Here is a 21,979-nt window from a genome sequence, read left to right on the forward strand (position 1 = left end):
CGCCTTTGTGTTGTTCAACAGTTTAAAACTACATCTGATGCATGTTCACGGTGAGAAACTGCATGCTGTGTTACCTGTGCCCTCCACACCTGGTAGTTGTGATACTGGTAACTATAGCAACAAGAATGCAGGAAAGGTCGCTGACTTTGACAACAGAAACATTGTGCAGGGAAAAAACAACAAATTTGATGATTACACTGACAAGGGCAGTAAGGAAAATAAGAGCAGGCATCATGTGTGTGACGTGTGCAGTAAGGGTTTTACTCAAAATAGTCACTTGAAGAGACACAAGTTGATTCATACTGGTCATAAACAGTTTGTGTGTGACGTGTGCAATAAGGCTTTTACTCTAGCTTGTTCCTTGAAGACACACAAGTTGTTTCATATTGGTCATAAACAATTTGTTTGTGATGTGTGCAGTAAGGCTTTTACTCAGGCTTGTGACTTGAAGACACACAAGTTGATTCATACTGGTCATAAACAGTTTGTGTGTGATGTGTGCAGTAAGGCTTTTACTCTGGCTAGTCACTTGAAGACACACAAGTTGTTTCATACTGGTCATAAACAATTTGTTTGTGATGTGTGTAGTAAGGCTTTTACTCAGGCTGGTGACTTGAAGAGACACAGGTTGATTCATACTGGTCATAAACAGTTTGTGTGTGACGTGTGCAATAAGGCTTTTACTCAAGCTTCTTCCTTGAAGACACACAAGTTGTTTCATACTGGTCATAAACAATTTGTTTGTGATGTGTGCAGTAAGGCTTTTGCTCATGCTAGTCACTTGAAGAGACACAAGTTGATTCATACTGGTCATAAACAGTTTGTGTGTGATGTGTGCAGTAAGGCTTTTACTCTGGCTAGTCACTTGAAGACACACAAGTTGATTCATACTGGTCAAAAACAGTTTGTTTGTGACATGTGCAGTAAGGCTTTTACTCAGGCTGGACACCTGAAGAGACACAAGTTGATTCATACTGGTCATAAGCAGTTTGTGTGTGACGTGTGCAGTAAGGCTTTTACTTTAGCTGGTGACTTGAAGAGACACAAGTTGATTCATACTGGTCATAAACAGTTTGTGTGTGATGTGTGCAGTAAGGCTTTTACTCTGGCTAGTCACTTGAAGACACACAAGTTGATTCATACTGGTCAAAAACAGTTTATGTGACATACGCAGTAAGGCTTTTACTCATGTTGGTAACTTGAAGGCACACAGAAGAATGCACAGGGGGGAAACGTGGTCACTTAAGTTACTGGTAATAGTAAAAAGTCACAAGAAGATCTACACAGGAGAGAAACTTCACATGTGCCCAGACTGTGGAAAAGGTTTTGCTCAGACCAGTACTCTAAAGCAACGTATGCTGTCCCACACAAGTGAGAAACCTCATACCTGTCCACACTGTCCTGCAGCTTTCACCCATTCAGGTTGTTTGAACAGACATGTGCAAAAATTACACTAGTATAGTACAACCTCTCCTAATTTTCTATAAAACTCCAGCAAAACTCTTCAATGTTCTGTGAAAACATACCTCAAACTCAAAGAATGACGCAAACCGCATTTTCAGCATTTCAAAATGTGTGCTAAAGACCAGTAGCTTGTTAATCCTTTTTTTTTTTCTTTTTTTTTTTTCATGTTTCTTATCTTAAAATGTCATATCCAATCTATGTTATTTGTTCTGTTTCAAACAACGTGAGACATTGAATGAAGAATACAAATTGAATTCCAACCCATTTTTGCTGACTGGTTTCTCATCGATTATTACAATGATTACATTATGTCAGAAGGCATGTGTTGTCATGCTACTTTTTGATGGAGTCTCCCGTTGGGCTGACGGATGAGTAGGCAGGCAGACTTATCTGTCGGTGTGCGTCCTCAAATGGGAGAAGAGGTCGATTCTGGATGCACAGCACTTCCCACAGGTGTTGCAAGGGAAAACGTCTCCAGAAGTTGAGCCCTGCTTCCTTCACTCACGCTTCTCCTTAATGGCCAGTGTTCTCTTGTTTCTCTTTATGCCACTGGAGCACAGCATCCTCCAGCGAGAGCGGTCAAGGGCATCAGTTTCACAGGAAGCGATGTCTATGTCACAGGCTTTGAGGTTTGTCTTCAAGGTGTCCTTGAAGCGCTTGCAGGGTCTTCCAGGTTTGCGGTGGCCTTTCTTCAGCTGGCCGTACAAGAGCATCTTCGGGATCCTGCTGTCTGTCATGTGGACAACGTGTCCTGTCCAGCGTAGCTAGCACTGGATCAGCAGGCTTTCGATGCTGGGCAGGCCGCTTCTCTCTAGGACCTGGAGGTTGGAGATCCTGTCTTGCCACTTTATGCCGAGGATCTTTTGTCGGCATCTCTAGTGAAACTGCTCAAGTTGTTGAATGTGACGGCGATACGTCGTCCATGTTTCACAGTAGTACAACAAGGTAGTCAGCACAACAGCTCTGTAGGTTTTGATTTTGGTGCTGAGCCTGATGCCTTTGTTGTTCCACAGCCTGTTGTTGAGTCTGCCAAAGGCAGAGCTGGCCTTGGTGATGCGCAGCGTCACTTCTGCATCAAGGGCTCCGTTGCTGCATAGGGTGCTGTAAAACCCCTTTATCATCCTCATTGTAATTAAGGCTGTGCCACACTGAAGGAGAACTTGGTACCTGTCAACAGAATAATTGAGTTAGTAACAACCTTGCCTTGCCTTGGTCCCTTCGCTCTGTAGGGAACCATCGGGGCACTGCGATGTTGACTCGTGCACTAGCCTCCATTCTCAACGATCATGAATGAGTGATTGTGTCTCAGCAAATGTCAGCCCTGTCCACTCTTCAGTGTTGTCAGACCATTTTTTTTCTTTGTCTACCTCTTCTTCTCTTCCCCTCTACCGTTCCTTGGAGGATGACTTTGGCAAGGCTGTTAGATCTTGTGGTATGACCTTACCATTTCAGTTTCCGTTTCTTCACCGTGGCCAATAGGTCGTCATGTGGCCTAGTATGTTGAGTGATGGTCTGGTGAACTTGCTTGTTGGTGGTGTGTTGAGATAGGAGATGCCCAAGATCTTTCAACAGTATCTCATTCCCACAGCTTGGATTTATTTCGCAGTTCTGCCATGAGAGTCCATGTCTCGCAAGCGTACAAAAATATGGAAAGTACCAATGCACGCATGAGTCTGATCTTGTGACTAATGGTGATTCTGCTGTCTTTCCTTATGGGCTTCAGTCTTGCCAGTGTCACAGCTGTTTGAGCAGCTCTTGCAAGAATCTCTAGTTTGGAGCCCTGGTCACTGATTATGGCACCCAGATATTTGAAATTCTGGACAGTCTCAAGTTTCTGTCCGTGAACCTTAAGTTGAGTAACAACAGTAATTTGATAAAAATTGAATTCAGTGTCAACTTTAGTAACTCACAGAATGCAGGTCAACGAATGTGGCCTTACAGGTCATCTTGTGACAGCAAAAGTTCGGAGCCCTCACAGTACCTGTTAGCACCGAGTCTGTGTATCTGTGGGAACAGGCACTACACATCACAACTGCCCGTGGACTGTACCTCCTGAAGATGTGTGTGTTTACATGTGTGTATGTGTGTAACTTAGGGTCATGGAAGAGAATGGAAATCCCTGTTAAATTCATACACACACACGCACGCACGCACGCACACGCGCACACACAAACACACAAACACACACACACACACTGTAACACATCATCCGTATTGAAGGTTCAGAAAATTTAGAGTGACACTGTAGATTTTCTTCCAATGGGAATAAGTAAATGTTAAATAATGTATAGGAAAACCATGCAGACATAACTTCGTGACAGTAGACACTGACCCTTTGAAAACCAACTTGACTTTTGACTTTGTGTCCCTTTTAAATCTGTCGCACATGACGGGCGCAATAGCCGAGTGGTTAAAGTGTTGGACTTTCAATCTGAGGGTCCCGGGTTCGAACCACGGTGACGACGCCTGGTGGGTAAAGGGTAGAGATTTTTACGATCTCCCAGGTCAACACATGTGCAGACCTGCTAGTGCCTGAACCCCCTTCGTGTGTTTTTGCAAGCAGAAGATCAAATACGCACGTTAAAGATCCTGTAATCCATGTCAGCGTTCGGTGGGTTATGGAAACAAGAACATACCCAGCATGCACACCCCCGAAAGCGGAGTATGGCTGCCTACATGGCGGGGTAAAAAACGGTCATACACGTAAAAGCCCACTCGTGTGCATATGAGTGAACGTGGGGGTTGCAGCCCACGAACGAAGAAGAAGAAGAAGTCGCACATTTTGCGTGCAAGAAACTGTGTATCTGTGTACCTGCATCATTCTCTCTCTCTCTTGATGAGAACCAGCGCTGAACTGATGGGTTAACTCAGTGTACTTGTGTACATAATGTAATATAGACTGTGATGCGTTGTGGTAGGATGGATGATCAATCATGTATATATGATGATTGTTTTCTTTATATGATTTGTTTGCATTATTATATTGCTGATTCATAATTCTTTGAGCAATGTAATTTTTTCCCTTTGTTGTCCTTGTTGTTGACTGTTTCCTGTTTTGTTTTTGTTTTTCAGTGTATTTTCTTCATTTCTGTTTGTTGTTTCCTCATGTGTTGCAAATATAAAAGAATCAAAGAAAGGAAACCAGAAGAAAAAAAAATCAAACCAGATTACTGAGAAAGTAGTGCCAAGTGGAACAATCACATTTTTTCACATATGTAAGGGGAGACCAAATGAGGACTGTGAGGGTATTGTTCAGGGCGCTTCAGTTTCAGTTTCAGTTTCAGTAGCTCAAGGAGGCATCACTGCATTCGGACAAATCCATATACGCTACACCACATCTGCCAAGCCGATGCCTGACCAGCAGCGTAACCCAACACGCTTAGTCAGGCCTTGAGAAAAAAAAAAAGGTGAATAAATAATAGATAAGCGTACATAAATAAATAAATATTATAATATAACAAAAAGGTAGTAGTAGTAGTAATAATAATAATAATAAATAAATAAATAAGACAACAATGATGATAAATAAGCAAATAAATGTAAAACATGAAGACACACATTCACACACACACCCACACATGCATAACAGATATGCACCAAACATGCAGTTTCACAGATATAAAAGCACAGTCAAATACATATAAACGTACATGAGCCCCAACACACACACACACACACACACACTGGATGCTTCAATGACAAGTCAGTGTTATCAGATGAGGTGCAGTTTGATTGGGTTCACTATTTGAACAGAAAACCCAACTCCCCAGTTTTATATATATATATATATATATATATATATTATGAGAATCAAACCAGTGTCCTTAAAGAAACGGAAATTAAGAGGAAATGATGTGAAGGACTTTTCATTATGAGTGTGTGAAGTAAGAAGAAAGATGTGACCATTTTCAATAAATGCTTGTAGCAATGGACAGGTGTGTTTGACAGTGTTTGAAAGTTTTGTCAAGTTATTGATGGGAAGATATTCTTATGGGATTTTCATGTTCCATTATTGACAAGCTGAACAGTTAATAAAATGTTTTGTGAAAAGTTTGTGTATTCATGTGTTTGTCTTGTGTGCATGTGTGTGTGTTTGTGCGTGTGGTACATGTGTGTTGAACGCATGGATGTACAACTGGAGTGTGCATATATGCGAATTTGATGAGCACATTCCATTGTTGACAAGCAGTTAATATTTTTTTGGCAAAACGTTTGTTTATTTATGTGTGTGTGTGCGTGTGTGTGTGTTTTGCATATGTGTGCATGTGGTATGTGTGTGTGTGTGACTACAAGCATGCATGTGTGAATTTTATGTCTTTACATCCAAAACTGATACTTAACTAAGTACACTCAAACGGAAAGGATGCACTCAAACTGTAATTACACTATTTGATGGAAAGAAGCTGTCTTCCCTACCCCCTATCCACACTCAAACATTCATAGATATTCAGAGAGAAAGAGAGGCAGACAGGTCAGCCATTCTGTTGTCAGTTACAATAGAAGACATTCATTTCATAAATGTTAAATGTTCATTTAACTGATAAAACCTAAAATATTTGACACAATTATTGTGCCCACAATCAATTCTGTGGTCTGAGATATATATGTATGTATATATATATATATATATATATATATATATATATGAAAGAGAAACAGAAAAGGCATCTATTGAGTATCATATAAAGGATTTAGAAATATTCACTGTATGCATGCTAGATGTGAATTCGGATTCCTCACAAATCTAAATAAGATGGACTCACATTAGTCACAAGAACATTTTGTAAATAAGTGGGACTCAGAGAGAGTTAAGGTACTAAGATTGCATTCATTATAGTTTGAAATAAAACAATGGAAAATGATTAAATGGATCAACAGATGTTTGCTTCCTGTTGTGAATAATGAATGGAATTTCTTCATTTTTCTTCCCCTGTCAAAAATTTGTAACCTTTTTTGTTTTTCAAAGGTCAGACAGTCACAAAAGTAATGGATATATATTATTAATGGATTATATATTACAAATTATACATATTTACAAGTATTAACACGTTCAAAAAATCTCTGCCTTGACACCAATACCATCTTAAAAGAAACTTTTTTTTTTTTGTTTTGATGAATAAAAGCAAAGTTCTTGTAGAAGTGTACTTGCACATCCTGCCCAACAACAACAAACAAAAGAAGAAAATAAATAAATAAAATACTGACAAGGAAAGAAGTGAAGATGAAGATTCGATGGGGGCATTAAAAAAACAAGAGAGGCAAGGCCTTCAAGACTCACTTGTGATAAATTAAGTCCCCTAGAATTAATTACAGAGTAATTTCCCTTTTTTACTATCTGCACCAAAACGTTTGCAACATAAATAAAAATTCCATGCTTAGCAAAAGAAGTTCCTGTTTGAACAAAAAATGATAATAATGACTGCTCTTGTTGTTGGGTCAGAATATCAGATCAACGTGCCAAGTTTAGAGAATACAAAAAATATGAATATAACAGTAAATGCAGTTTGCATATAATTAGGCTTCATTTTTTTTTGTTTTGTTTTTTTGTGCCCACCCCAGAGGTGCAATATTGTTTTAAACAAGATGACTGGAAAAAACTGAATTTTTCCTATTTTTATGCCTAATTTGGTGTCAACTGACAAAGTATTTGCAGAGAAAATGTCAATGTTAAAGTTTACCACTGACACACACACACAGACAACCAAACACCGGGTTAAAACATAGACTGATTTTGCTTACACAAGTGAGTCAAAAAACCAAGAAAGGCTAGGCTGTCAAGACTCACTTGTGATACACTTTTAAAAAAATCCAAGCTTTTTATGTATTGAGTATAATGCATTTACTGTTATATTTATATTTTTTGTATTCTGCAAACTTGACACTTTGATCTGATATTCGACCCAACAAAAGATCTGTCATTATTATCATTTTTTGTTCAAACAGGAACTTCTTTTGCTAAGCATGGAAGTTTGATTTATTGCAAACTTTTTGGTGTAGACAGTAAAACAAGGGAAATTACTCTGCTGGGGGAACTTAGTTTGCTTTAAACTGATCTTTCTCATCTTAAACATTACATTTTGAAATTATACTCAATACATAAAAAGCTTGGATTTTTTTTAAAAAGTGCATCACAAGTGAGTCTTGAAGGCCTTGCCTCTCTTGTTTCAAAATGTAATGTTTAAGATGAGAAAGATCAGTTTAAAGCAAATTAACTCCACTAGCATTACAGAGTAATTTCCCTTTTTTACTAGCTGCACCAAAACGTTTGCAAAATAAATAAAACTTCCATGCTTAGCAAAAGAAGTTCCTGTTTGAACAAAAAATGATTATAATGACTGCTCTAGCTGTTGGGTCAGAATATCAGATCAAAGTGCCAAGTTTAGAGAATACAAAAAATATAAATATAACAGTAAATGCAGTTTGCATATAATTAGGCTTCATTCTTTTTTTTCTTTTTTTTTTTGTGCCCATCCCAGAGGCGCAATATTGTTTTAAACAAAATGACTGGAAAGAACTGAATTTTTCCTATTTTTATGCCAAATTTGGTGTCAACTGACAAAGTAGTTGCAGAGAAAATGTCAGTGTTAAAGTTTACCACGGACACACAGACACACACACACACACACACACACACACACACGCACGCACAAACACAGACAACCGAACACCGGGTTAAAACATAGACTCACTTTGTTTACACAAGTGAGTCAAAAAAAAAGAAAAAAAGAAAGAAAAAAAAGGCCGACAGATTCAGGCAGGTGACCTGCCAGTCCCTACACTACTACTACTACTACTACTACTACCACTTCAGTTTCAGTTTCACTTTCTCAAGGAGGCGTCACTGCGTTCGGACAAATCCATACACGCTACACCACATCTGTTGAGCAGATGCCTGACCAGCAGCATAACCCAACGCGCTTAGTCAGGCCTTGAGTGCATGCTTACATATTTGTGTACCTATGAAAGTGGATTTCATTTTACGTAATTTCGCCAGAGGACAACACTCTCGTTGCCATGGGTTCTTTTTCAGTGCGCCAAGTGCGTGCTGCACACGGGACCTCGGTTTATCGTCTCATCCGAAAGACTAGACGCTCAGTTTGATTTTCCAGTCAAACTTAGGAGAAAGGGCGAGAGCGGGATTCGAACCCACACCCTCACGGACTCTCTGTATTGGCAGCTGAGCGTCGTAACCATTCTGCCACCTTCCTCCTTACTACTACTACCACTACTACAATGCAATTAAAATGTGAAATTCATACTCTACACACACGCACGCACATAGCATACAGAATTTCTGGGGACCCATCCATCCAAACACATACACCGGGCTAGCTAACGCACCCCGACCATGCACAATACACCGACCTCTGCCACAGGACATAAAATTTGTTCGGTAGACCGACCGGTTCCACTGACCCGGAAGTAAAGCTGTCGGTCTGTATACTAGTACCTCTTCTATGCCGTCGAGTTGTACACCGATTAGATCTATACACTTTCCTGACGAGACTGGGCCTCATATTGTTATCCCACAAGGACATGGCTTTCAACGCTCGCAGTCAATCTCGCTTTTTGCACGTTTCTCTCTTCGTGTATTTTACTCAAACGCAATGACCTGTCACACAAAATCTTAACACTTATATTCACATTTTTGTTTAGCAGAAAACCTCTTCCACTACAGTAAACACACAACCCACCACAATACCCCGGCAACTGAAGAAAAATGAAAATGTCAGAACAGGTTCAACACGATACTAAAACAGTGGCAATTTTTTTTCTCGAAGAAGTGTAGTATTCATACTACAATATCCAAGGTTTTAAAAGACAGTATATTCTTGCCTTGTTAATAAAATCCGTGTGTGAATTGACATCAGTCAAAAATTCACTCACAAGCTCGACTTTCACACCATTGCTAAAAAATATCTGGGATCACATCAGTTGTGTGTGTGTGTGTGTGTGTGTGTGTGTGTGTTTTGTTTTGTTTTGTTAATCAAAGATCGTTTGTTTTGTTTCGTTTTTGACTCACTTGTGTAAACAAAGTGAGCCTATGTTTTAACCCGGTGTTCGGCTGTGTGTGTGTGTGTGTGTGTGTGTGTGTGTGTGTGTGTGTCTGTGTGTCTGTGTGTCCGGGGTAAACTTTAACATTGCCAGGTCAGGATGTCAGTGAAGGGCTGTCACCTCACTGAGATCAGACGGAACTTACAGTTCAGGATGTCAGTGAAGGGCTGTTACTTGACACGGCTTCAAGTCTTCAACATTCATTATCTAAGGCAGACAGGATGTAGACATGAACAACATTATGATTATGAACATTCGAGCTTGTGTGTGTGTTCAATTATTGTTAGAGAGAGGGAGAGAGAGAGAGACAATGTATGATGCACGCATACAGACTCTACTATTCATTTTGTATATTTTTCATGGGGAAATTGGTAGAGTGGGGAGAGAGAGCAGAGTTGGAGGTGGAGGGGTGGTGGGGGTGGTGAGAGAATCAGTGAACGGGAGACCCATCTCCTGTCATTTAAGGGAGAAAATCGAAATAAAACTACCCCTGCTCTTTCCACAGACAGTTTCCTCCCTTAAACTCTCTCTCCCTCTTCCTTTCTCTCCACTTTTCTCTTTCTCTTTTATTTTCTGCGTTACTCTCTGTCGGCCTATCTGACTCTTTCTTTCTTTTTTCTGTCTCTCCTCCTCCTTTCACCCCTGTCATCCCTCTCAACAATCCTCTTGCTTGTCTTCTCACTATAATAATTTATTGATGGTTAAGTTTTCACTTCATCAGTGCCTTGTGAGCACAGTTCATCTTGATCTACATTATTTGTGGTCTAGTGTATCGGGTACCTGCATGGCTCAGTAGGCAGATCACCATTCTCTCAATCAGAAGGTTGTGAGTTCGAGTCTCCGGGTACGCCCAAAATGTGAAGAGTAGGAATGTAGGATAAAAAGAAAACCAACTGAAAAAAAATAAAGCCATTGAAATAGGAGTAAAAAAAAAAAATTCAAATAAAATAAAATAAATTTTAAAAAAACATAGCCAAAAAAAAACAAAAAAAACAAAAAAAAAACCTAAAAAAGTACAACAGTGCTAAAAACCAAATTGGAAGAAAAATGAAATTTAGCTTTTTTTTTTTTTTTTTTTTTGGTTCTTGTTGTTGTAGCTGTTATGTATGTAACGGAGGCGGAGAGAAAAAGCTGGAATGGACCAAAACTATGACGATGCCAGATCTCCTCACGACAGCTGCCAACAGAACGGCGAGGCGAGCTATGACATCTTCCTCATGTCCCCCCAACGACCCCAGCGGTCGAGGGAATGAGTGATGAGTGATAGACATGAGTGCATGTATATTTGTGTGTACATACGTATATATTCGTGCACATGTGTGTAAAAAGCAAAATCAAACAGCCAGGGTGAATCACATCCAGCTTTTGGGATTTTCGAGATGCTCCCCTCTGGTCGACGGTATAGAGAAGTATAAGGACGAAAACCAATCGCTTTGCCAATAGCTTTTTCCCCAAAGCAGTCAATGCCCTGTCTCTCCAACAAATCCAGTATGATTGGATAGAATTGTGCAATCAACAACCATCTACCTGAAGATCTAGTCATTAGCCCCATCCACATGTAATCTGCGGCTTCTGTTCAAACGTGTGTGTGTGTGTGTGTGTGTGTGTGTGCGCGCGCGCGCGCGCGCGAGTGTGTATGTGCATACAAGTGGGAGTATGCACAAGTTCTTGTATTGATATGCACATATTTGTATCCTAATTTCTACTGTGCATGATTTTCGATTTCTATGTACTTTTTATGTACTATATCCCCCAATATTCTTTGTGACCCCAGTACACTTGGTAATAAAGACATATTCTATTCTAATGTGTGTAATGGCTTGTGCTCCTGTCAGATTAGACCCATAGCTGCTCTCTATCTGTGCATTTGTATGTGTGAATATTTGTGTGTATGTATACATGTGTGTGTGTGTGTGTGTGTGTGTGTGTGTGTGTGTGTGTGTGAATGGTTAACATACATGTGTCTGTGTTTTACATGTATATGTGTGTACATATGTGTGTGTGTGTGTACATGCATGTGTACATGTGTGCGTCGTGTGTGTATGTGAATGTGAGTGAGAGTGAGCGAGAGGTGTGTTGCAGTGTGCATTACGGAAGGTAGAGAGTCATAGGAAATAATGATTGTCATTTTTCAGTCTTTTTTGAGTGTGTGTGAGTGTGGTTGGGAGTGGTGTTATGTTTACATATTCTTTGAGAACAGTAAAGGGCCTAGAATAGACCCCTGAGGAATGCCATAATAAAGTGTTGTTGGTACTGAGATTGATGTACTCATTGTCACGCATTGTTGTCTGTCATATAGGATTCAAGCAAATTAAGACAATTGGTTGACAGACCATACAGCTCAAGTTTTCTAAGTAAGCGTTTGTGGTCTATCACATCAAATGCTTTTTTTAAAATCGACGAATAAAACACCACAATATCTATTGTTATTGACATTGGTAAGCCAGTCATCTACAATGTTGACCAGTGCTGTGTGGCATGAATGCTTTCGTCTGAAACCAGACTGAGCTGGATGTAAAAGTTCATTGACATCAAAGTGATGTGAAATATGCTTGTTGATGTGTTTTTCCAGTGGCTTTGAAACAATAGAAAAAATGGAAGTTGCCCTGTAGTTTGAAGGATCGGTGGTGTCCCCTGATTTGTAAATAGGAATAACTTTCGCTTTCTTAAATGCGATCGGAAAGTAGTTTTTGTCAATACACAGATTAAAAATGTACGTTAATGTGTCCGTGATAACTGGAGCGGCTAGTTTAAGAATGATGCTGTCGATGCCATCCAGTCCGCAGGTTTCTGTCTGTTTTAGTTGAATAAGGTAGTTGTAGACTTCAGTCAAATACTGTTATGGGTGGAATATTCAATTTAATTGAAGTGTTTTTATTACGACAATACAATTTTAATTTTTCAAGGTCATTCAGTTCTGTGTAATCTGTGGTAATAATTTTTCTAGCTATAGTGGAAAAGTGTGTATTTAGTTGACTTCACAGAAACGTCTTTGATCTGACGGTTGATTTTGACGAAGATTGCTTGTTGGTGAATTGGTTTATAGCTTGCCACACTGATTTTGCGTTTTCTTTCGAGGATAATTATTCTCCGGGTAATATTTTCTCTTTTCTCTGCGCTTTTGCGAGTTTATTGCATTTCTCAATTTGTTCGATTCTTCGTGGTAGCCCTGCTCTTTTAGATAGTCTCTAATGTAGCCTGCCTCTTTCAACTCTTTGGAACACCAAGCTGGTTTAGGGGTGTGTTTAACTCTTATAGTTTTGAGTGGGACGTGTTTATTATATAACTCTGTAAATATTTCGATCCAGTGTTCTATTGCTAGATCGGGGTCTGTTATATCATGTACCGATGAAAGTTGGGAGCTACTCACATCATTTATAAAGAGCTGCTCATTAAATTTAGAGTAGCAACGATATGCTATTGCCTTATGGCCTGATTTGGGAATTTTTACTCCTTTTTTTCCCCAAGTGACACAAACTGGGTTGTGATCACTCAGTTGAATATCAGTACGCAAGCTTCTAATATATTGTTCTTATTGGAAGTGTATATATGATCTATGAGCGTCTGTGAATTGTGCGTAACTCTGGTGGGTGTACTGATTAGTTGATGCAGATTAAACAGACTTATTGTCGCATTCAACTGTGTATTGGCTTTGGTAAGATCTGTGTTGAAATCTCCAAGTAAGATGATTTCGGCTTTGATTCTAGCGTCGCTGCGTCCATCATTGCGGTGAATTTATCCAGCCAGTTTACCCGTTCTGCCGAATTTAGAGAGAGAGAGAGAGAGAGAGAATCTTTAGTGTGACAGTTTCACTTTTGTCCACAAAAGTAGTTGACACTCGCAAAATATGTCTATTTGGGTTAAAAGACAGCCAGTGATTGTTTATTTCGTGCAGTGGCATTTATGTCTTAAGAGTTGTTTCCCCTTGTCTGGCGCGGAGGGGCGATTGTTGATCCTTGCGATTTTTCTGTTGAATAGAACTGTGTGGAATGTAAGTTATTCGAGTTTTTATCATCATGTCGTTCAGGTGTACAACCTGTGACTTGACGCTCAAATCAAGCCGGCAGTATGAGCGACACATGACAGGCAGATCGCATGCCTCAAAACTGAAGGAGATAGCTTCCAGTGGACAAGGTCTGTGTGTTCTAAATTTATAACATTGACAAGACCATTGACAAGATGAGATAGAATAAACTCCATTCTCTCATGATATGCTGTAAACCAGCAGTTGTATATATATATATGGTTCTGTGCATGGTCCAAGATCCGAAATGGTATCGAGTGTTTAAATTTGCCTGGGACTTAGATTTCAAAAAACGAAGTCTGTGAACATAAGCAAGCACTAATCATGAATATGAACAGTTTGTTCCAGTCTCACCTTCACCACTTCAGACAGGTTCACATACTCACAGAAACGCATGCGTGCACACACTAAAGCATGAATATTCCGTATTCAGGGGCATGACCAAAGCCAAGTGCCCACACCTCCACAAGCAACAACAACAAGGGGCCAGAAGAGCTCACACCAAAACATTTGACAGAATCCCCTGTAGAGCAGACATCAAGCTATATGCCTTCTTTCTAAAAACAATCCATGATTGGAATGCCCTGCCCCAGGAAACTGTTGATGCCTCAACTCTTGCCACCTTTGTTAAGAAAGTGGCACTCTGCTGATTCACTGCCACTTTATTTTTTAAAGTTTTTTTAAAACTGGAACCAACCACCACAAAATGCCGATAATGGTCAACTGGTTGACCCTGGGCATTATCCAGAAGAAGAGAAGAAGAAACACACACACACACACACACACACACACACACACAGAGAGAGAGAGAAAGAGAACTAGAACCTCATTACACATGTGTATAATGATGTTTTGAAATTCAGAATAATATTTACAAACCACATCTGGTTTATCAGTTGTAAAAGACAAAGCAAAAAACCCAAACAAACAAAAAACATAATAACAAACGATAGCCAGTGTGATATTTATTACAGCAATGAGCACAGTTGCCAGGTGATTCGAGTACAATACTGGAATTCTGTTTCCATCCCATTACCTGTGGTATGTTTTCAGTCTCCCAGTTGATGTACACAAATGCAGTCCTGCCTGTGTCTTGACTGCTTTTTTATATATACTTTCAAAAGATTAGTTATGCACTTTAAATATCATGTAACTGATATCAACACTTTAGTGATTGAGGACAGAAGGAAGTTGTCATTGACAATCCACTGACATTCAATGATTGAGGACAGAAGTTGTCATTAACAAACCACTATTATTCAGTGATTGAGGACAGAAGTTGTTGTCATTAACGAGCAACTGATATGTTCTGTCTGTTGCAGATTGCGCATGTGACAGGTCTGTGACTGATGCAAGTGCAGCCACCACTCCCTGTGAGACAGACACTCAGAATCCATCAGCTGCTGTTATGAAGTTTGAAACAGGCAGACACTCAGACAGTGGTCCAGGTATTAAAGCTGAACCAGTTGATAATGATGCAACAAGTGGTGTGTTTCACCAGTGCCAGTCTGTAGTCAAAAGAGAAGGGGATGTGGACATCAAATGTGAACCCTGTACCTGTGTTAATTTATTTTCTTCACCAGTGACTCCATGGAATGTGAAGTCTCATTTTCAGTGTGAGAGATCAGAAGTTAACTTTGATATCCAAACTGAATCTATCAGCATAAACATAAACCATGATGTTGTAAAGACTGAACAAGTCACAGTAAACATCAGCAGTGATGTCATCAAGACTGAAGCAGTCACAGCAAACACCAGCAGTGATGTCATCAAGACTGAAGCAGTCACAGCAAACATCAGCAGTGATGTCATCAAGACTGAACCAGTCACAGCAAACATCAGCAGTGATGTCATCAAGACTGAAGCAGTCACAGCAAACACCAGCAGTGATGTCATCAAGACTGAAGCAGTCACAGCAAACACCAGCAGTGATGTCATCAAGACTGAACCAGTCACAGCAAACACCAGCAGTGATGTCATCAAGACTGAACCAGTCACAGCAAACATCAGCAGTGATGTCATCAAGACTGAACCAGTCACAGCAAACACCAGCAGTGATGTGCAAACTGAAACAGTGACAGACATCATGATGACAGTGACACCTGATGCAGTCAGATATGAATCCACCTTCAGGAAGGATGAAGACAACAGACCAGCAGGTGATAACCAGGTGGGTAAAACTTCTGGTATGCGGTACTCCATATTTTCAACAAGATATGTAAGAAACACTTCTTTACTTCCGTTACATTTTTTCTCTCTAGGGCTGTTGTTTTATGTTTCTTTTCCTTCTAAGTTGTACTTCAATCAAGTGCACACAGCTGTTGTAATTTAGAAAGTTTATACAAAAAATAGAGTAGTTTTTCTGACAGTTTCTGGTGATCTAAGAACTTGTGAATGTGTACCATGACTGTCATTATGTGACCATTTTTGACTGGCATGACTGTATGCAAAGTGAATCTATGACATAACCCTGATTTTGGTGTGTGTGTGTGTGTGTGTGAGTGTGTGTGTGTGTGCATGCATATGTAATATGTATACAATGTGTGTGTGGTGCGTGTGTGAGAGAGAGATAAACTTTAGTAGATTAATCTTACTTTTATGTCTATTAGCATCAGATTTGACTCTCTTTTTTTTTTAATCAATTCTTTACACATTTCTGTTAAAATGTTAGTGCACTTCTGTGAAGGACATAAGAAATAATGGAGAATTAAACATTTCCATAGTCATTTTACTGTTACCATTGTTACATATTTTTGTTGTTTTCTTAACGAAATCAAAATTTAGATGTGCATCATTCTAATTTTGATGTTAAAGAAGCTTTGTTTGTTGAGGGATCAAGAGGATAAAACTCTTTTACACCCCAAAACAACCTTTCAAAATTACATTGATATCACATCAAGTGTGAATATCATTGCCCGAAGCATGTACAGACTCTAGGTTGATAACCTGCCTAACTTTCACAGGCACACAGCTAAAACAAACCCCCGTTACTAGGGAAAAATCTCAAGAGTCAGTTCCAAAACTTTAAAGCTCTTTTTCTCAAAATGGCTGCCGCACCACTAACACACTTTGCACTATAACTTCTACATTTTTTTAACATAGGAACATGTTTTATACCTCATTTGAAAGGTATTTTCGCCTTCTTTCCAATGACATTATATATATGTATATCCTTATATCCTAAAAAAATCAACTTATATATCATTTTGTAGAAGCTGGTCACATATTATGTGAGTCTTGAAGGTCTTGGCTCTTTTTGTGTGTGCGTTGAACATGTTGTACATTGTGCATTGGTTGTGTTTGTATGTTTGTATTACTGTTAGCAGTGGTTATCAAAACTGATATTTTCATTTCAGAAACAAGTAAACCTACAGTCTCCAGTCATCAGTAAAACATCTCAGCTGTCAGTGTCTGAAGTAAACAGAGCTTCAAGGTTTGCCAAGACTTCTGAGTCACTGCAGTCCCTGAACAGAAGTTACGTGTGTCAGCGATGTCCTGCCGCCTTTGTGTTGTTCAACAGTTTAAAACTACATCTGATGCATGTTCACGGTGAGAAACTGCATGCTGTGTTACCTGTGCCCTCCACACCTGGTAGTTGTGATACTGGTAACTATAGCAACAAGAATGCAGGAAAGGTCGCTGACCTTGACAACAGAAACATTGTGCAGGGAAAAAACAACAAATTTGATGATTACACTGACAAGGACAGTAAGGAGAATAAAAGCAGGCATCATGTGTGTGACGTGTGCAGTAAGGCTTTTACTCTGGCTAGTCACTTGAAGAGACACAAGTTGATTCATACTGGTCATAAACAGTTTGTGTGTGACGTGTGCAATAAGGCTTTTACTCTAGCTTGTTCCTTGAAGACACACAAGTTGTTTCATATTGGTCATAAACAATTTCTTTGTGATGTGTGCAGTAAGGCTTTTACTCAGGCTTGTGACTTGAAGACACACAAGTTGATTCATACTGGTCATAAACAGTTTGTGTGTGATGTGTGCAGTAAGGCTTTTACTCTGGCTAGTCACTTGAAGACACACAAGGTGATTCATACTGGTCAAAAACAGTTTGTTTGTGACATGTGCAGTAAGGCTTTTACTCAGGCTGGACACCTGAAGAGACACAAGTTGATTCATACTGGTCATAAGCAGTTTGTGTGTGACGTGTGCAGTAAGGCTTTTACTTTGGCTGGTGACTTGAAGAAACACAACTTGATTCATACTGGTCATAAACAGTTTGTGTGTGATGTGTGCAGTAAGGCTTTTACTCAGGCTAGTCACTTGAAGAGACACAAGTTGATTCATACTGGTCATAAACAGTTTGTGTGTGATGTGTGCAGTAAGGCTTTTACTCTGGCTAGTCACTTGAAGACACACAAGGTGATTCATACTGGTCAAAAACAGTTTGTTTGTGACATGTGCAGTAAGGCTTTTACTCAGGCTGGACACCTGAAGAGACACAAGTTGATTCATACTGGTCATAAGCAGTTTGTGTGACGTGTGCAGTAAGGCTTTTACTTTGGCTGGTGACTTGAAGAGACACAACTTGATTCATACTGGTCATAAACAGTTTGTGTGTGATGTGTGCAGTAAGGCTTTTACTCTGGCTAGTCACTTGAAGACACACACGTTGATTCATACTGGTCAAAAACAGTTTATGTGACATACGCAGTAAGGCTTTTACTCATGTTGGTAACTTGAACACAGAAGAATGCAGATGAGGTGCAGTTTGATTGGGTTCACTATTTGAACAGAAAACCCAACTCCCCAGTTATCACCAGATGCTGTTTATATATATATATATATATATATATATATATTTTTTTTTTTTTTTTTTTTTTTTTTTTTTTTTTTAAATGAGAATCAAACCAGTGTCCTTAAAGAAAAGGAAATTAAAAGGAAATGATGTGAAGGACTTTTCATTATGAGTGTGTGAAGTAAGAAGAAAGATGTCACCATTTTCAGTAAATGCTTGTAGCAATGGACAGGTGTGTTTGACAGTGTTTGAACGTCTTGTCAAGTTATTGATGGGAAGATATTCTTATGGGATTTTCATGTTCCATTATTGACAAGCAGAACAGTTAATAAAATGTTTCGTGAGAAGTTTGTGTATTCATGTGTTTGTCTTGTGTGCATGTGTGTGTGTTTGTGTGTGTGGTACATGTGTGTTGTACGCATGGATGTACAACTGGAGCGAGCATATATGCGAATTTGATATGCACATTCCATTGTTGACAAGCAGTTAATATTTTTTTTTGCAAAACGTTTGTTTATTTATGTGTGTGTGTGCGTGTGTGTGTGTTTTGCATATGTGTGCATGTGGTATGTGTGTGTGTGACTACAAGCATGCATGTGTGAATTTTATGTCTTTACATCCAAAACTGATACTTAACTAAGTACACTCAAACGGAAAGGATGCACTCAAACTGTAATTACACTATTTGATGGAAAGAAGCTGTCTTCCCTACCCCCTATCCACACTCAAACATTCATTGATATTCAGAGAGAAAGAGAGGCAGACAGGTCAGCCATTCTGTTGTCAGTTAGTGGGTTACAATAGAAGACATTCATTTCATAATGTTAAATGTTCATTTAACTGATAAAACCTAAAATATTTGACACAATTATTGTGCCCACAATCAATTCTGTGGTCTGAGATATATATGTATGTATATATACATATATATATGTATATATATTATATCTATATATATGAAAGAGAAACAGAAAAGGCATCTATTGAGTATCATATAAAGGATTTAGAAATATTCACTGTATGCATGCTAGATGTGAATTCGGATTCCTCACAAATCTAAATAAGATGGACTCACATAAGTCACAAGAACAATTTGTAAATAAGTGGGACTCAGAGAGAGTTAAGGTACTAAGATTGCATTCATTATAGTTTGAAATAAAACTAAAGAAAATGATTAAATGGATCAACAGATGTTTACTTCCTATTGTGAATAATGAATGGAATTTCTTCATTTTTTTCCCCTATCAAAAATTTGTAACTTTTTTTTTTTTTTCTTCTATTTTTTTGCTTCTTTAAAGGTCAGACAGTCACAAAAGTAATGGATATATATTATTAATGGATTATATATAACAAATTATATATATTTACAAGTATTAACACGTTAAAAAAAATCTCCGCCTTGACACCAATACCATCTTAAAAGTAACTTTTTTTTTGTTTTTTGTTATGATGAATGAAAGCAAAGTTCTTGTAGAAGTGTACTTGCGCATCCTGCCCAACAACAACAAAGAAGAAAATAAATAAATAAAATACTGACTAGGAAAGAAGTGAAGATGAAGATTCGATGGGGACATTAAAAAAAAAAAAGGCCAACAGATCCAGGCAGGTGACCTGCCAGTCCCTACACTGCTACTACTACTACTACCACTACTACGAGCAATTAAAATGTGAAATTCATACACTACACACACGCACGCACATAGCATACACGTTTTCTGGGGAACCATCCATCCAAACACATACACCGGGCTAGCTAACGCACCCCGACCATGCACAATACACCGACCTCTGCCACAGGACATAAAATTTGTTCAGTTGACCGACCGATTCCACTGACCCGGAAGTAAAGCTGTCGGTCTGTATATACCTCTTCCATGCCGTCGAGTTGTACACCGATTAGATCTAGGCCTATACACTTGTCTGACGAGACTGGGCCTCATATCGTTATCCCACAAGGACATGGCTTTCAACGCTCGCAGTCAATCTCGCTTTTTGCACGTTTCTCTCTTCGTGTATTTTACTCAAACGCAATGACCTGTCACACAAAATCTTAACACTTATATTCACATTTTTGTTTAGCAGAAAACCTCTTCCACTACAGTAAACACACAACCCACCACAATACCCCGGCAACTGAAGAAAAATGAAAATGTCAGAACAGGTTCAACACGATACTAAAACAGTGGCATTTTTTTTTCTTTTTTTTTTCGAAGAAGTGTAGAATTCATACTACAATATCCAAGGTTTTAAAAGACAGTACATTCTTGCCTTGTTAATAAAATCAGTGTGTGAACTGAAATTTAGTAAGTTGTCTAAGATACATCAAAGACATCAGACAAAATTTCTCTCACAAGCTCGACTTTCACACCATAGCTAAAAATATCTGAGATCACATCAGTTTTGTTCGTGTGTGTGTGTGTGTGTGTGTGTGTTGTTTTGTTAATCAAATATCGTTTGTTTGGTTTGGTTTTTGACTCACTTGTGTAAACAAAGTGAGCCTATGTTTTAACCCGGTGTTCGGCTGTCTGTGTGTGTGTGTCTGTGTGTCCGTGGTAAACTCTAACATTGCCATTTTCTCTGCAAATACTTTGTCAGTTGACACCAAATTTAGCATAAAAATAGGAAAAATTCAGTTCTTTCCAGTCATCTTGTTTAAAACAATATTGCACCTCTGGGATGGGCACACAAAAATTAAAAAAGAAGCCAAATTATATGCAAACTGTATTTACTGTTATATTTATAAACTTGGCACTTTGATCTGATGTTCTGACACAACAACAAGAGCAGTCATTTTTATCTTTTGTGTGTATGTGTGTGTTCAAACAGGAACTTCTTTTGCTAAGTATGGAAGTTATATTTATTTTGCATGTCACTGGTGCAGATAGTAAAAAAAAGGAAATTAATCTGTTATTAATGCTAATGAACATTCGAGCTTGTGTGTGTGTTTGTTAGAGAGAGAGAGAGAGAGAGAGAGAGAGAGAGAATGTATGATGCACACATACAGACTCTACTATTCATAAATTATTTATTGTATATTTTTCATGTGGAAATTGGTAAAGTGGGGAGAGAGAGCAGAGTTTCGGAGATGGAGGGTGGGAGGGGGCGGGAAGAAATAATCAGTGTTCATGTAAGGGAGACTATCGAAATAAAACGAAATAAAACTACCTCTGCTCTTACCACAGACAGTTTCCTCCCTTAAACTCTCTCTCCCTCTTCCTTTCTCTCCACTTTTCTCTTTCTCTTTTATTTTCTGCGTTACTCTCTGTCGGCCAATCTGACTCTTTCTTTCTTTTTTCTGTCTCTCCTCCTCCTTTCACCCCTGTCATCCCTCTCAACAATCCTCTTGCTTGTCTTCTGGCTATAATAATTGATGGTAAAGTTTTCACTTCATCTGTGCCTTGTGAGCACAGTTCATCTTGATCTACATTATTTTTGGTCTCGTCTAACGGGTACCTGCATGGCTCAGTAGGCTGATCACCGTTCTCTCAATCAGAAGGTTGTGAGTTCGAGTCTCCGGGTACGCCCAAAATGTGAAGAGTAGGAATGTAGGATAAAAAGAAACCAACCGTAAAAAAATAAAGCCATTGAAATAGGAGTAAAAAAAATTAAAATAAAATAAAATAAATTAAACAAAACCATCACCAAACCCCAAAAAAATAAAAATGAAAAAATAAAAAAAAG

The 21,979-nt window shown here is 38.9% G+C and overlaps 1 long non-coding RNA gene across 1 annotated transcript; it reads left to right on the forward strand.

Moving 5' to 3' along the window:
• Window positions 1–13,454: 13,454 nt before the first annotated feature.
• On the forward strand, window positions 13,455–18,609 carry LOC143288387 (uncharacterized). Its single transcript, XR_013056090.1, has 3 exons — window positions 13,455–13,653; window positions 14,866–15,713; window positions 16,900–18,609. It is a non-coding gene; the product is annotated as an uncharacterized LOC143288387 (long non-coding RNA).
• The last annotated feature ends 3,370 nt before the right edge of the window (window positions 18,610–21,979 follow it).

Source organism: Babylonia areolata, chromosome 12 (genome assembly GCF_041734735.1).
Source record: "Babylonia areolata isolate BAREFJ2019XMU chromosome 12, ASM4173473v1, whole genome shotgun sequence".
Taxonomy (NCBI): Eukaryota; Metazoa; Mollusca; class Gastropoda; order Neogastropoda; family Buccinidae; genus Babylonia; species Babylonia areolata.